This window comes from Carcharhinus amblyrhynchos, chromosome 5 (genome assembly GCF_965287045.1).
Source record: "Carcharhinus amblyrhynchos chromosome 5, sCarAmb.v2.hapA, whole genome shotgun sequence".
In the NCBI taxonomy this organism is placed as follows: domain Eukaryota; kingdom Metazoa; phylum Chordata; class Chondrichthyes; order Carcharhiniformes; family Carcharhinidae; genus Carcharhinus; species Carcharhinus amblyrhynchos.
The window spans coordinates 2,756,989-2,772,532 of record NC_137328.1 but is presented as its reverse complement, the minus strand read 5'-3'; the positions used below and the strand labels follow the sequence as shown (position 1 = coordinate 2,772,532).

Below are 15,544 nucleotides of genomic sequence, written 5' to 3'. Positions count from 1 at the left end.
GACGATAAAGGATTCTAAGCCTTCATACCTGACCAAGGTGTGATGGCACAGAAAATCCAATCAATTTTATTTGGTTTTATATCTCAGAAAAATCAGCATTTAATGAGCTTGTCATTATTGTCATGTTATTGTTGATTGCCAATTGTAAACAATTTGAGAAAGTTTAGAGAGAGTTCATTGCACACCATCTTTATTGATGAGAAATTAAACTAAGGCCCCTCAGTGTCTTCTCAGCTGACTGTAAGTAATCCCACTGAATCTCAAAACAAAACTGGTGTGTTCTCCTAAGTCATATTTGTCCCTCAACTAAACTGAAATAGCTCAGATGGGAGAGTGTTAGACTGAAGATCTAAAGGTTCCTGGTTCAATCCCAGGTTTTGACATGTGCTGGTTTTAGAAAATAGAAGTAGGTCCTTCTGAGCCTGCTGCACCATTCATCGGGCTGGTACACTGGTTAGCACTGCTGCCTCACAGCTCTAGGGACCCAGGTTCAATTCTTGGCTTGGGTCACTGTCTGTTTGGAGTTTGCACATTCTCCCTGTGTCTGTGTGGGTTCCCTCCCCAGTCCAAAGATTAGGTGGATTGGCTGTGCTAAATTGCCCCTTAGAGTCAGGGGGACTAGCTAAGGTAACTACATGGGGATAGAGTCTGGGTGGGATTGTGGTTGGTATAGACTTGATGGGCTGAATGGCCTCCTCCTGCACTGTATGATTAAATGAACATCATCAATATAGAATCACTATTGTGTTGCTGTTTGTGGGATCTTGCTCTGCACAAATTGTCTGCCATGTCTCCTGCATCACAGCAGTGACTTCACTTGGCAAGAACTTAATTAACTGTGAAGGGCTTTTGTCTCCCAATCCAATACAAAGGCAAAATACCACAGATGCTGGGAATCTGAAATTAAAACTAGAACATTCTGGAAACACTCAACAGATCAAGCAGTATCCGTGCGGAGAAACGGAGTTAACGTTTCAGGCAGTTTTTCTCTGCGTTGCTGCCTGACCTGCTGAGGGTTTCCAGAGTTTTCTGTTTTTGTTTCACTCTGATGCTCGATATTCGTTCTCCCCACGGGTCCTTGGGAGGGACACAAGGCATTGACTTCATTCATGTTCAGACTCGTGTTGTCAATTCAAGGGGAGTTCTCCAGAAATCTTGAAGTAGGAGGGAGCAGGTGGGGCAAAGTCTGAATTCTCTGAATAGCTGAGTTCCCACATTGCACCTTCTTTGCAACCCAATGTAGCGTCAACATTAGATAGAGAGGCTGTTTCCCCTGGTGGGAGAATCTTGAATCGGGGGCCACTGTTTAAAAGTAAGGGGTCGCCCAGTTAAGATAGAGATAAGGAGAAATTTGTTACTTTCAGAGGAGACTGAGTCTTTGGAACTCTCTTCCTCAAAAGGCAGTGGAAGCAGAGTCCTTAAGGAAGAGGTAGATTGATTCTTAATAAGCAAGGGGGTGAAGGGTTATCAGGGGTAGGTGGTGATGTGGTGTTCAGGTTACAATCAGATCAGCTGTGAGCTTATTGAATGGCAATGGGCTCTTAATTTGTATGCTTGTATGTTCGATAGACGCCACTAACTCTTGCATTCTAATTTATTAAAGAGAAATAAATCAAAGGATCATGAGATTCACAGGCAGCAGTGGGGATCTGGGATCAATGCACCGACAAAGATTAGTGGTGCGTTCTGAAAAAATACAAGAGGAAAATATTTGATAAAATCCAGACCACACTAGGTCACTGCAGCAAACACTATGGGTATTTTTCCCTCATGAATTGGGAGACAGTTTGATGAGACTTGAAGGAGAGAAATTATTTCCACTGACAGGGTGATCAGTAACCAGAGAAAACTGATGGAGATAAGTAGCAATAATGACAATACCACTAGACCATTGTCTCCCCCGTTACTACAAAGCGATGGCCTAGTGGAATTGTCGCTAGTCTATTAATCCAGAAACTCAACTAATGTTGGGCTTGGGTTCGAATCCCGCCACAGTAGATGATGGGATTTGAATTCAATAAAAGGTAATATCTGGAATTAAGAATCTACTGATGACCATGAAACCATTGTCGATTGTTGGAAAAACCCATCTGGTTCACTAATATCCCTTAGGGAAGGAAATCTGCCATCCATACCTGCTCTGGCCTACATATGACTCCAGATCCACAGCAACGTGGTTGACTCTCAACTGCCCTCGGGCAACTAGGGATGGGCAATAAATACTGCCCAGCAATGCCCAAGTCCCTCAATGAAATAAAAAAGCCAGGGGAGCAGTGAAGAGAAATTAGGTGATTCAGTGAGGTGCTTTGATCTACAATGCACTAACTTAAAGGATAATAGAAGCTTTAATATGCACCAAAAAAGTGAATGTTTCCAGGAGAATGGATCGTGAACAGGGCAGTGAGGCTGTTTTTAAAGACTTGTTGTTGGGTTGCGGGCATCACTGACTAGGTGAGTGTTTATCATCTCTAACCTTGAGAAGGTGATGATGAGCTACTTTCTTGAACCACCGCAATCCATATATATCTTATATACAGTATAGACTCACAGTGCTGTTAGGGAGGGAATTCCAGGATTTTCACCCAGCCATAGTGAAGGACCGACCGATTGTCAGGATGGTGGGTGACTTTGGGGGGGACCTTCTGGATAGTGGTGTTCCCATACATGTGTTGCCCATGTCCTTCCAGGTGGTAAGTTTGTGGGTTAGGATGGTCATATCTAAGGGGCCTTAGCAAGTTACCACCGTGTATTTTTTGGATAGCCCACACTGCCATCAATGTGCAGTAGTGGTGGAAGAGATGGTAAACATGTGGGCTTCTTTGTGAATGCAGTTGAGTTTCTAGAATGTTGTTGGAGCTGCACTCATCCAGACAAGTGGAGAGTATTCCATCACACTCATGACTTGTGCCTTGTAGATGTTGGACAGGCTCTGGCGAGTCAGGAGGTGAGTTATTCTCCACAAGCTTCATAGCCTCTGACCCACCCTTGCAACCACAGTCGTTATGTGGCTGGTCCAGTTCAGTTTCTGGTCAATGGTAATGCCCAGGATGTTGATAGTGGCCAATTCAGTGATGGTAATGCATTGAATTGTGATGAAAGATGGTTAGATTGTCTGGCACTTGTGTGGCACTGATGTTACTTATCAATTAACAGCCCAAGCCTTATTAAATAGCTTTTTCAAGGAGCTGGTATAGGTATGGTGGGCCAAATGGCCTCCTGCCATGCTGTATGATGCTATAACTGCTTTAGGATAGTTTTCAGAAGGCGCTCATTCACCCAGAGACTGGTACAGGAGGCGAGCATCCAAAATCAACAAGCGATTTAATGCGGGAACATGCAGAACTGATGCAGCTGTAGCATTTGGGCTCTGCTTATGAGTCTACAGTGTATTTGTTCAAATAAATCTCACTCTGTTTTCCTCAGTTGCAGGGAGCCCTGTGCCAGTTCCAACTGAGCAGTGGGGTTTGCAGTTGTAATTACTTTTGATAAAATTCACAGGATCATTTTCACTATGGACAAGACACTTGATGTCACTCATACCAACTGGTTACACTGCTATTGATCCACGTGGAGTAATAATAACTCCCCAGCACCACAACACTGCAGCCCCACTCTGTTAACATGCATTGCCTGTTTGGTATACTGTGTATTCTTGTTTTGAGCTCAGTTTTTAGTGCCTTTCTCCCTGAGTCAGAAACGTTATGGTCAAGTCCCACTCTGGAGACTTCAGCACAGATAGAGTCATAGAGGTTTACAGGTTGGAAACTGGCCCTTCAGCCCAACTTGCCCATGCCGTCCTTTCTTTTTAAAGCCTGAAGCTAATCCCAATTGTTTGCATTTGGCCCACATCCTTCTATACCCATCATACCCATGTAACTATCTAAATGTTTTTTAAAAGACAAAAGTGTACCTGCTTTTACTATTACCACTGGCAGCTTGTTCCAGACACTCACCACCTTCTGTGTGAAAAAATTGCCCTTCTGAACACTTTTGTATCTCTCCCCTCTCACCTTAAACCTATGCCCTCTAGTTTTAGACTCCCCTACCTTTGGAAAAATATATTGACTATCTACCTTGTCTATGCCCCTCTTTATTTTATAGACCTCCATAAGGTCACCCCTCAGCCTCCTACGCTCCAGGGATGAAGTCCCAGTCTATTCAGCCTCTCCTTATAACTCAAACCATCAAGTCCCGGTAGCGCCCTAGTAAATCTTTTCTGCACTCTTTCTAGTTTAGATCCTCAGCTCTCATTTCCAGTGTGGTACTGAGGGAATGCTGCAGTACTGCTGGTGATTGCTTTGTCAGAAGAGATGTTAAATCAAGACCCTGTCAGCCTTTCAGATGGATATTAAAAATCCCTTGGCCTCTATTACAAAAAAAGACTGAGTGAGTTCTCCCCAAATGACATTTATCCTTCAGCTACAGCACAGAAACAGATCGTTCCTGCATTCCTGTTTATGGGATCTTACTGTGCACAGATTGCCAGTTTCCTACATTCTAACAGAGATTACACTGGCTGAAAGTGCTTTGGGAGATCGTGACGATGTGCTGGTGATAGCTAAATCGAAGCTCTATCTTTCTTTAATTTCTTTGTAACTCCAGACCAATCAATGACCATAAATGAGGCTTTATGATTTACAATGTGAATGGAAAAAATTTAAAATGAACCTGATGCTGAATCCAGGTAATCCGTTTAAATATATACCTGTAACCTCCCCCAGTGCCATAACCCTCCCTATCTCAGTAACCTCCTCCAGCCCCTACCCCCTCCCTATCTCTGTAACCTCCTCCAGCCCCTACCCCCTCCCTATCTCTGTAACTTCCTCCAGCCCCTGCACCCCTCTGAAATTTCAGCACATTGCAATTTTGTGTACAGCTGATGATTTTCTAAGCTCGCACATTGGTGGCTTTGCCTTCAGCTGCCTGGACCCAAATCTTTGGAACTCCCCCTAAACCTCTCTACCTCTCTCTCTCTCACTTCAAACCTTGCCTTAACCGATCTTTAGTTCGACCATCTGCATATCTTATGTGGCTTTGTGCCAAGTTTTGCTTGTTAACACTCCTATGAAGTGCCTTGGAATGTTTTGCCACATTCAAGGTGCTATATAAATGCAAGTGTTGACTTCTGGATTACTAGCTGGGGTGACCATATTCAATTGTGTGGAATTGGCCATGCCAAATTGTCCCTTAGTGCCAGGGGGACTAGCTAGGGGAAATGCATGGGGAAATGCATGGGGTTAGGGGATAGGACACGGGTGGAATTGTGGTCAGTGCACCGTCGATGGGCTGAATGACCTCATTCTGCACTGTAGGATTTTATGATTCTATTAACAAGTTAATGCTGCGCATCTCAGGCAGCCAATGACTGAGACGAGAATGAGGGACACAGTTTAAAAATAAGAAACCTCACTTTTAAGATAGAGATGAGGAGGAATGTTTTCGCTTAGAGGGCAGTTAGTCCTCGTCCCCAGAAATTAATGAAGGTTGTGCAGCAATTAGTTTCTCTTAACTTGAAGAGCAAATTTCTGAATGGTTAACTCGAGCTGATTATCAGGATTATAAACAGCAGCAGGAACACGCAGTTATCAGAATAAACACGGGGGCCAGTCCTGGATGCGATTAATTGTTTAATAATCAGGAGAATCTACCTCCTGAAGACTTGTGAACTTGCCAGGGTCTCATTAGGTTTTGTGAGTGAGTGAATCAGTTCCCACACATGGAGAAGGTGAAAGGCCTTTCCCCAGTGTGACCACACTCCTCCTTCATTCAGCAGGTCTGATAAACTGCAGAATCCCTTCGCACTCACCGAGCAGGGGGGCAGTCACACCCCATTGTGAGGTGCCAGTGAGTGTGACGTGAAAATTGATTCCTAATACTAAAGAAAGAAGAATGATGATTTTGGTTCAGAATGACATATGAAAGAGCTGTAGTTACATAGAGCTTTATGCCACCTCTCAAAAAGCATCTCAAAATGTTCACTTAGCAAGCAATTCCTTTGAAATACACTTGCTTTTTATAGAATTACCTACATAGATAATTATCTACCTCACATTGAATCCTTGCAGTGCACATGGAGGCCATTTGGCCCATCGAGTCTGCACTGACCACAATCCCACCTAACCTTGTAACTGAACGTATTTACCCTGCTAATCTCCCTGACACTACGGTCAATTTAGTACGGCCAATCCACCTAACCGGCACATCTTTGGAGTGTGGGAGGAAACCGGAGCACCCGGAGGAAACCCATGCAGACACAGGGAGAATGTGCAGACTCCGCACAGACAGTCACTCAAGGGCGGAATGGAACCTGGGTCCCTGGCGCTGTGAGGCAGCAGTGTTAACCACTGTGCCATACTGCTTTTATGTAAACAGAATTAAAAATGATGATTTTGCAATATTTCACGTCTTCAGACTATCTGTACAACCGTCATAATATTACTCTCGATCTGCTGATGGAAGATTAAATAAATACATTCACAAAACTCTCCAAAAAGCATGTTCAATTAACAGTTCTTGAGAATTTATTGCTCCAGTTTAAGTCAATTGAAATAGTGTTTATAATTTCTTGTTAACTAATAGCGGTGGCTCACGCAGTGAGCAGCTTTGATGCAGTTAATAATATCCATCCAGGAATCTTTTCAAATCATTGCCAAAATGTATGATTCATTCCTGTGTGATTTTAGTAATGACTTGTACACTGTTGCTGTTGGTCCGTGCTGGAATAGGTCTCCTGATAATATGACTGCTCCGTTTAAGCACACACATAGTGCAGTGAGAAATCAAACATCCCTGAAGTTGGCGTAGGAGTTGCACAGGGCTCCCAGTGTAATAATAATACACATTTCTCAGCATCAGAGCACTGTAACCCAGGGACACTGTGTAATCAGGGGAACAACTTGGATTTGAGAAAAGGTGAAGTAGTGTCAGTTGGAGAAACTACACTACATCAGTCAGGCAAAACAACAAACGCAGCTGTATTAACAATCCTGCCAGACAAATACACTTGACTTGCAGAATAGATCTCTCAAATGTGGGAATAATTACATTAGAAACACACAAGCATACACAGAAGCACAAAAGTGACGCTAAAAGCTCCTTGCTGCACCAGCGGCTTTTGCATGGCTAATTTTACACTAACAGCAAATTTAATTTCGGGGAGGTGGAATTAAACAACTTGGTAACCAGGGCGCTTTCAATTTTGGTGCCTGCTGGGGCTCAGTGGATAGCCGTTGGGTCAGAAGCTGATGGGTTCAAGAGCCTGAACACTTAATCTACGATGATGCTCCCAGTGCGGTACTGAGGGAGTGCCGCACGTCAGAGGTGCCTCCTCTCAGATGAGATGTTCGCTGCCTCAGAAAAGCAGCCAGCATAATTAAGGACCCTACGCACTCCAGACGTTCTCTCCTCCACCTTCTTCCGTTGGGAAAAAGTATAAAAGTCTGAGGTCACGTACCAACCGACTCAAGAACACCTTCTTCCCTTCTGTTGTCCTACTTCTGAATGGACCTACCTCGCATTAAGTTGATCTTTCTCTACACCCTCGCTATGACTGTAATATTACATTTTGCACTCTCTCATTTCCTTCTCTATGAACGGTATGCTTTTGTCTGTAAGGCGTGCAAGAAACAATACTTTTCACTGTATGATAATACATGTGACAATAATAAATCAAATCAAATCAAATGTTAAACTGTTGCCCCACCTGCTCTCTCTCTCAGGTGACTATAAAATGCTCTGTGGCACTCTGTTGAAGAAGAGCAGTATTTCCCCAGAGTTTTGACCAATATTTATTTCTCAATCAATACCATCTTTATAAAAAAACAGATTATTGTCTCATGATCACATTTTTGTTTGTGAGAGCTTGCTGTGTTGTAAATTGGCCATCCCATTTCTCACATTCCAGCACTGACTACACTTCAAAGATGTTTAATGGTTGTACAGCACTTTAGAATGAATGCCTTGTGCCTTTGAAAGGTGCTACAGAAATGCAAGAGGCTTTCTTCACAAATGAGCACATCATCTGTGTTCAGTAAGCACATAGAACATCGAACACTGCAGCACATCAACAGGCCCTTCGGCCCACAATCTTGTCTCAAACATGATGGCAAATTAATCAAATTCTTTCTGCCTGTCTTTGGTCCATATTCCCTGCGTATTCATGTGTTCATCTAAAAGCCCGATAACCGTCCCTGTTGTATCTGCCTCCACCACCACCCCTGGCTATGTAAGTATAGAATATATGTTACAGAGAAATTTGAAATGGGTGTTATAGTTGTCAACAAATGGAATTGAAATGTAGATGCAGGGAGGAAATTCCTGATGGTGGGGGAGTCCAGAACCGGGGGTCACAGTCTGAAGATTCAGGGTTGACCATTTAGGATGGAGGTGAGGAGACATTTTTTCGCCCATAGAGTGGTGAGCCTGTGGAATTCATTACCACAGGAAGTAGTTGATGCCAAAACATTGAATGTATTCGAGAGGCGGCTGGATATAGCACTTGGGGTGAATTCGATCGAAGGTTCTAGGGAGAAAGCAGGATTAAGCTGTTGGACGATCAGCCATGATTGTGATGAATGGCGGAGCAGGCTTGAAGGGCTGAATGGCCTCCTGATCCTATCTTCTATTTTTCTACGAGAGGAAATATTCTTAGTTTTACCAATTTATATCAGATGCATGAAAGACACCTGGAGCGCCGGTAACTTTATGTAATTATTGCCTTAGTTATTCCAAGATTTAGCTTGATCTTCACATCTCTGAAAGTAACTCAATATTTCAGACGAAATACTGTAATATTTATGGTGCATTCAGATTTCTTTGATGTATTTCAATGGGAGCACAGAGCCATGGAGCACAGAAAGAGCCCATTTATTGTGCCTGTGCAGTCTTTGAAAGAGCTATTCAATTAGTCCTGCTCATCCCTGCTCTTCCCCATACCGCTTTTGAAGTCTCTATCCAATTCTCTTTGTACATTGCTGTCTCCACAGTTGCGAACAGTGTGTGATCATTTTGAACCCGTTCAGCATTTCTGGATGGCGTACAGTTAGCATTGATGGATCAATCAAAGTGTATTGTTCAAACGAGCCAAATGATTGTCTTACAATGGATTATATTCATTTATCTGTTGGGTTCGAAGCATGCTTGACGTGTTTTAATGTAGTTTTAAGCAATGGTCTTCCAAGAAAAACAATGAGTTATCCTACTCGAACCAACTGGGCTAACAATCCTTGTTAAAGGTGAAACAATTATCAGTGGATGCAATGTATTTGGCAGGCGGAGAGAGAATCATTTTCTGGGCATTGCACAACTCTGGCAGATTGAAGGAATCAGAAACCTTATGGTTGATCTGCACTATCAAATTAAATGATGGCAACCATCTCCCCACATGGTACAGCTTCCCAAAGCCAGCACTGTTGGAAACTAGGAATGAGCACGGGGTGTATTGAGGTCAATTGTATTTATGGAGCAATGGATGGAGAGGTTTACTTACATGGAGAGAGGCTGGAGAAGGAGCTGGGATTATTCTCAAAGAGCAGAGGGGAGATTTCGTCGAGATGTTCACTATTATGAAAGGTTTTGATTGAGTAAATCAGGAGGAATTTCTTCCAGGGGATAGAGGTATTTGACCAAAGAACCAGAGCAATAAAATGATACATAGAACATAGAACACTACGGCACAAACAGGCCCTTCGGCCCGCAAGTTGCGCCGATCACATCTATACCTACCAAGCCATAGAACTATCTGTAACTTCCAATGCCATTAGATCCCATATACTCATCCAGAAATCTTTTAAAAGACCCCAGCGAGTTCGCCTCTACCACCACTGACGGCAGCCTATTCCACTCACTCACCACCCTCTGAGTGAAAAACTTTCCCCTAACATCTCCTCTGTACTTGTTTCCCAGCACCTTAAACCTGTGTCCTCTTGTAGCGACCATTTCAGCCCTGGGAAATAGCCTCCGAGAATCCACCCTATCTATAACTCTCAACATTTTACAAACCTCTATCAGGTCGCCTCTCATCCTTCGTCTCTCCAGGGAGAAGAGTCCCAGCTCCCTCAACCTATCTTCATAAGGCATGCCTCCCAATCCAGGCCACATCCTTGTAAATCTCCTCTGCACCCTCTCAATAGCTTCCACATCCTTCTTGTAGTGAGGCGGCCAGAACTGCGCACAGTACTCCAAGTGGGGTCTGACAAGGGTCTTATAAAATTGCAGCATTAATCTTCTTTCTTTCCTCAGTAGGTTGTGATCTGGAACGCACTGCCTTTAAGAACAGTGGAAGCTGATTTGGGGAGGGGGAGGCGGGGGGAGTTTGGATATGATTTGAAGGGATGGAATTGCAGAACTATAGGGAATGGACAGGAGAAGTGGGAATAATTGGACAGCTCTTTCAGTGAGCTGACAAAGGCAGGATGGGCCAAATGGCCTCCTTCAATGCCATAAGATTCTTTGATTCTGGAAGTCATTAATACTCTGCAACAGTTTATTAGAAACTCTTGTGCTTAAAGCAGTGGGATTATCATCTACTCCAGTTGCCTTAGAAGACATTGCAGATTGGTGCAGGGGCCCACTCAGCACTATGTTGCAGCCTCTCAGACGGGATATGCCCCCTCCCAGATTTTCAGAGAGCACTCTGCAGTGCTCAGAGTATTGGGGATTTGCTCTGGAAGTCATGTTAAAAACACAAGTCGGAGTTATCCCCATTTTCCTGCAGTCTGGGGACTTGGAATTTTTTTTTGGGAGAATCCTAGCCTTTGGCTTTCATTATTGCCCCAATGGCAGTCGTTCCTTTGGTTTTATGGACCATAAGCTCTGGAATTCCCGCTGTATCCCTCTCTAAATCTCCAGCTTGCTTTCCTCCTCCAAGATGTTTCTTGAAGTGTCTGACCAAGCTCTTGGTCATCTGGCCTAACAACTCCTTATATTGCTTAATGCCATTTGTTGTCTGGTAACTCTCCTGTGAGCTACTCCTACTCCTTAAGGACATTATATGGATATTGACTGTTGTTGGGTCAGGAATTCCAAGATTTTGACAAAGAACAGCTGGTATATAGCAAAGTCAGAATGTAGTTTGTGATTGGGAGGGATGGGGAACTTGCAGGTGGAGGGAGTGGATGTTGAGGTTGGTTGTTTGGGCTGTTTTGTTTGGGATGGTGTTGAGCTTCTTGCATGTTGTTGTGGGTGTAGTCACTCAGGCAAATGGAGAGTATGATCTAGTTTTATCCTGTGGCATTACAGTTTGATTTTCATTAAGATGAACTTCAAATGGAATTGTGTGGGACAATTGTACATCATCCTGTAGCCATGTGATTACTGATTTGATTTGATTTGATTTATTATTGTCACATGTATTAACATACAGTGAAAAGTATTGTTTCTTGCACGCTATACAGACACAGAGAAGGAAAGGAAAGAGTGCAGAATGTAGTTTTACAGTCATAGCTAGGGTGTAGAGAAAGGTCAACTTAATGCAAGGTAGGTCCATTCAAAAGTCTGACGGCAGCAGGGAAGAAGCTGTTCTTGAGTCGGCTGGTACGTGATCTCAGACTTTTGTATCTTTTTCCTGATGGAAGAAGATGGAGGAGAGAATGTCCGGGGTGCGTGGGGTTCTAAATTATACTGGCTGCTTTCCCCGAGGCAGCGGGAAGTGTAGACAGAGTCAACGGATGGGAGGCTGGTTTGTGTGATGGATTGGGCTACATTCACGGTCCTTTGTCCTTCCTTACGGTTTTGGGGAGAGCAGGAGCCCATACCAAGCTGTGATACAACCAGAAAGGACGCTTTGAATACGTGTCTCTGGATGGTGCAAACCAGCTGATAATTGTCTTTCTAAACACATCCCAAATTGCCGTAGGGATGCTGTTACCTGCACCACTGAACCTCGATGTATTTGTTAACATGACTGTGAGCACAGGAACTGCTGGGAATAGAGGAACAGCATGAGGCCACTTAGCACATTCAGCCTGTCCCACTGTTCAGTGAGATCATAACTGGCCTACCACCTAACTTTGCCGCATATCTCTTTATATTCTTGTTCACCAAAAAGCATCAATCTGAGTTCTAAAACATTCATTTCCACTTGCTTCTGAGTTCCAAACTTCTGACAATCTTTGTGTGGAAAAGCGTTTCCTAATTTCACTCCTGGCTGTATTTTTTTAGACTATGGCCCAGGATTCCCTGACCTCACCCGTGACTGGGATTCTCCGGACCCGCTACTGTGAATGGAGCTTTGGCTGAGCGCCAAATTATCTGTACTCGCTGGCAGCAGGGCGCGTGAGAGCGGAGAAGGGTGGCCCACCTTCTAGAAGATTCCCCAAGCAGCAACAATCGTCTTCCTCCCCTGTTTCCTTTCATTACTCCCATACCTTATACGGTCAGGCTGTTTATGAATGAAAAAGGTGGACACAGAATAGAAACTTTTCAATAATGTCCTCGAGATAACTACAGCTGGAGCACTGTGCACAGCTCTGCTCTTCATATTTTAAAGGGAATATTGGGCACTAGTGAAAATGCAAAGAAGATTTACAGAACTAAAGGGGTTATAATTACAAAGACAGATTGAACAGGTTGTGTCTCCAACACAAGGACTGAAGGATGGAAGTTTCTCAGCTCACGGTGTTGGGTGAGGGTGGGGGGGGAGGGTGCGGGGTGCGGGAGTAGTCCATCGGTTTTGCTGCTAGCTATTGCCGCTGAATTTTCAAACTCTCCGAAAATAGTCCAGGGGGTGTGTCGCCCTACATCATGCTGGTGAGGCAGATTCTGGTTGAGCCTGTCCTGTAAGAAGTCTCACAACACCAGGTTAACGTCCAACAGGGTTTATTTGGTAGCAGGAGCCACAAGTTTCCAGAGCGCTGCCAGAGACGTGTAAGATAATGAAGGGGATGGAGAGGGTGGAGGTAGAGAGATCCTTCCCGCTTAGAAAGGACAGCAGGACGAGAGGGCATAGCCTCAAGATAAGTTGGGGGGGGGGACAGTTTAGAATGGAGTTGAGGAGGAACTTCTTCACTCAAAGGGTGGAATTCTCTGCCCATTGAAGTGGTGGAGGCTACCTCGCTGAATATATTTAAGTCACGGGTAGATAGGTTTCTAATAGACAAGGGAATTAAGGGTTATGGGGAGAAAGCGGGAAAGTGGAACTGATCCACTTCAGATCAGCCATGATCTTATTGAATGGCGGGGCAGGCTCGAAGGGCTGAATGGCCTACTCCTGCTCCTATTTCTTATGTTCTTATGTCCTCCCCACCCCCCGGGGGCTGTACTGGCTGTTCTACCCCAGCCCGTTCCAACTGTCCCTTCCACGTTTTTGAAAACCTGTGGAAATTCTGCCAATGTGACGTGACGCCGCCGTAGGTAATTTCCCACGCAGGGGGATGTTATAGAGTGTGGCCCCCACTACTCGTATTTAAATATATTCAAATGGGATTTCCGTCGTGTATGGCAGGAACCCCATGATTTCACTGGCAGGAGTCGGGGACAATCCAGTGGGGAAATCCAGCCTCCACATAAGCTGTTTTTGGGGATCCCCCTCCATTCTCCCCTCCTCTGCCATTCTCACCCACCTGAAATGGGTGGAAAAAAGCCCCCACAGAGTCCTTAGGCCACTCAGCCCATTGTATCAGTGCTAGCTCTCTATAGACCCATTCAGTCAGTTAATTCCAGTTGCCAGTCTAATTTATCTCCTTCAGGTCTTTGAAAGGGTGGTTATGGCACAGTGGTTAGCACTGCTGCCTCACAGCACCAGGGACTCTGTGGTCGATTCCTGGCTTGGGTCACTGTCTGTGTGGAATCTGCACATTCTCCCCATGTCTGCATGGGTTTCCTCCAGGTATTCCAGTTTCCTCCCATAGTCCGAAAGACGTGCTGGTTAGATGCATTGACCATGCTAAATTCTCCCTCTGTGTACCTGAACAGGTGCCAGAGTGCAACAACTAGGGGATTTTCACAGTAGCTTCATTGCAGTGTGAATGTAAGCCTACTTGTGACACAAATAAATAAACGTAATCTTAAACTTAAAACTATGAAAGGGATGAGGAATAAATATTTCCAGTTATGTAGGAGAGAGCAAAACGAAGGGCCATAAATATAAGGTAGTCAGGAGGGATTGCTGCGGTTAGCACTATACCCAGAGAATGGTGAGGATACAGCATGGACTATTACACGTGGTAATGGATAACAACAGCTATGTTGGAACACATGTTCCAGGGTGCAATCAGAGAATATAGTATAAGGAAATGTGCGACATATAATGACATTGGAATCTCTATATTGAAAACAAAACAATTTACAGCAAATCCCTTTCCAAATAAGACAAGCTTATCCGAATGAAAATAACAATAAAAGGCCTTTGCTTTGTTGGTTGCATTGAGTTGAACTTGCTTAACCCTCGACATCTCAAAGCAACGTCACAGCGACACTATCACATCCACACCACTGGACAAACTCACCATTATTTCATAATGTGTTACAACCCGACATATCGCCTTTTCTGAATGACTTTAAAGTACAAAAGCAAGACAGTTAGATGTCAACTCATGGCGCAGAGAGGCTGTAGCCTGGGGTCCCACTTCAGGGACTTGAGCGCACAATCCAGGCTGATGCCTCCGTGCAGTTCTGACGGAGCATTTTTGGAAGTTCAGAGTCTCCGATGAGATGCTAAATATTGACTCTGTCTGCAATCTCAAGTGGGCATAAAAGATCCACTGCATTATTCTGAAGAAAATCCAACAGGTTCTCCCTGTGTCCTGGCCGATGTTTATTCCTGAATCCATATCACTGATGGGGAGGAAATGGTCATTGCTAGACTGTTAGTCCAGAAACTCAGCTAATGTTCTGGGGACCCGGGTTCGAATCCTGCCATGGCAGATGGTGGAATTTGAATTCAATAAAAAATATCTGGAATTAAGGATCTACTGATGACCATGAAACCATCGTTGGAAAGACCCATCTGGTTCACTAATGTTCTTTAGGGAAGGAAATCTGCCGTCCTTACCCGGCCTGGCCTACATGTGACTCCAGAGCCACAGCAATGTGGCTGACTCTCAACTACCCTCGGGCAACTAGGGACAGGCAATAAATGCTGGCCCAGCCAGCGATGCTCATGTTCCATGAATGAATAAAAAAAAGTACAAATGATCTGGTCAGTATCACACTGTGTGTGGGATCTTGCTGTGTGCAAATCCTACGTTACAACAGTGACTTTGAAAGGTACGTAAAGCACTTTGGGCTGCTTTGATACTGTGAGGAGTTCTGGGTATTCAAGTTTTTTTTTGTATCCCGTGTCAATCTGCAGAAAGGATTGCAATAATATTCATAGAATCCTAGAACCCTACAGTGCAGAAAGAGGCCCTTCGGCCCATCGAGTCTGTGCCGACCACAATCCCACCCAGGCCCCATCCCCATATCCCTACATATTATACCCATTAATCCCTCTAACCTAAGCATCTCAGGACACTCAGGGGCAATTTTTAGCATGGCCAATCAACCTAACCCACATATCTTTGGACTGTGGGAGGAAACCAGAGTACCTGGAGGAAACCCACACAGA

The 15,544-nt window shown here is 44.3% G+C and overlaps 1 non-coding gene across 1 annotated transcript; it reads left to right on the top strand.

Annotated features, from left to right (window-relative positions):
• The first annotated feature begins 310 nt into the window (after positions 1–310).
• trnaf-gaa (transfer RNA phenylalanine (anticodon GAA)) lies at positions 311–383 on the top strand. Its single transcript has one exon. It is a non-coding gene; the product is annotated as a tRNA-Phe (tRNA).
• Positions 384–15,544: the final 15,161 nt, after the last annotated feature.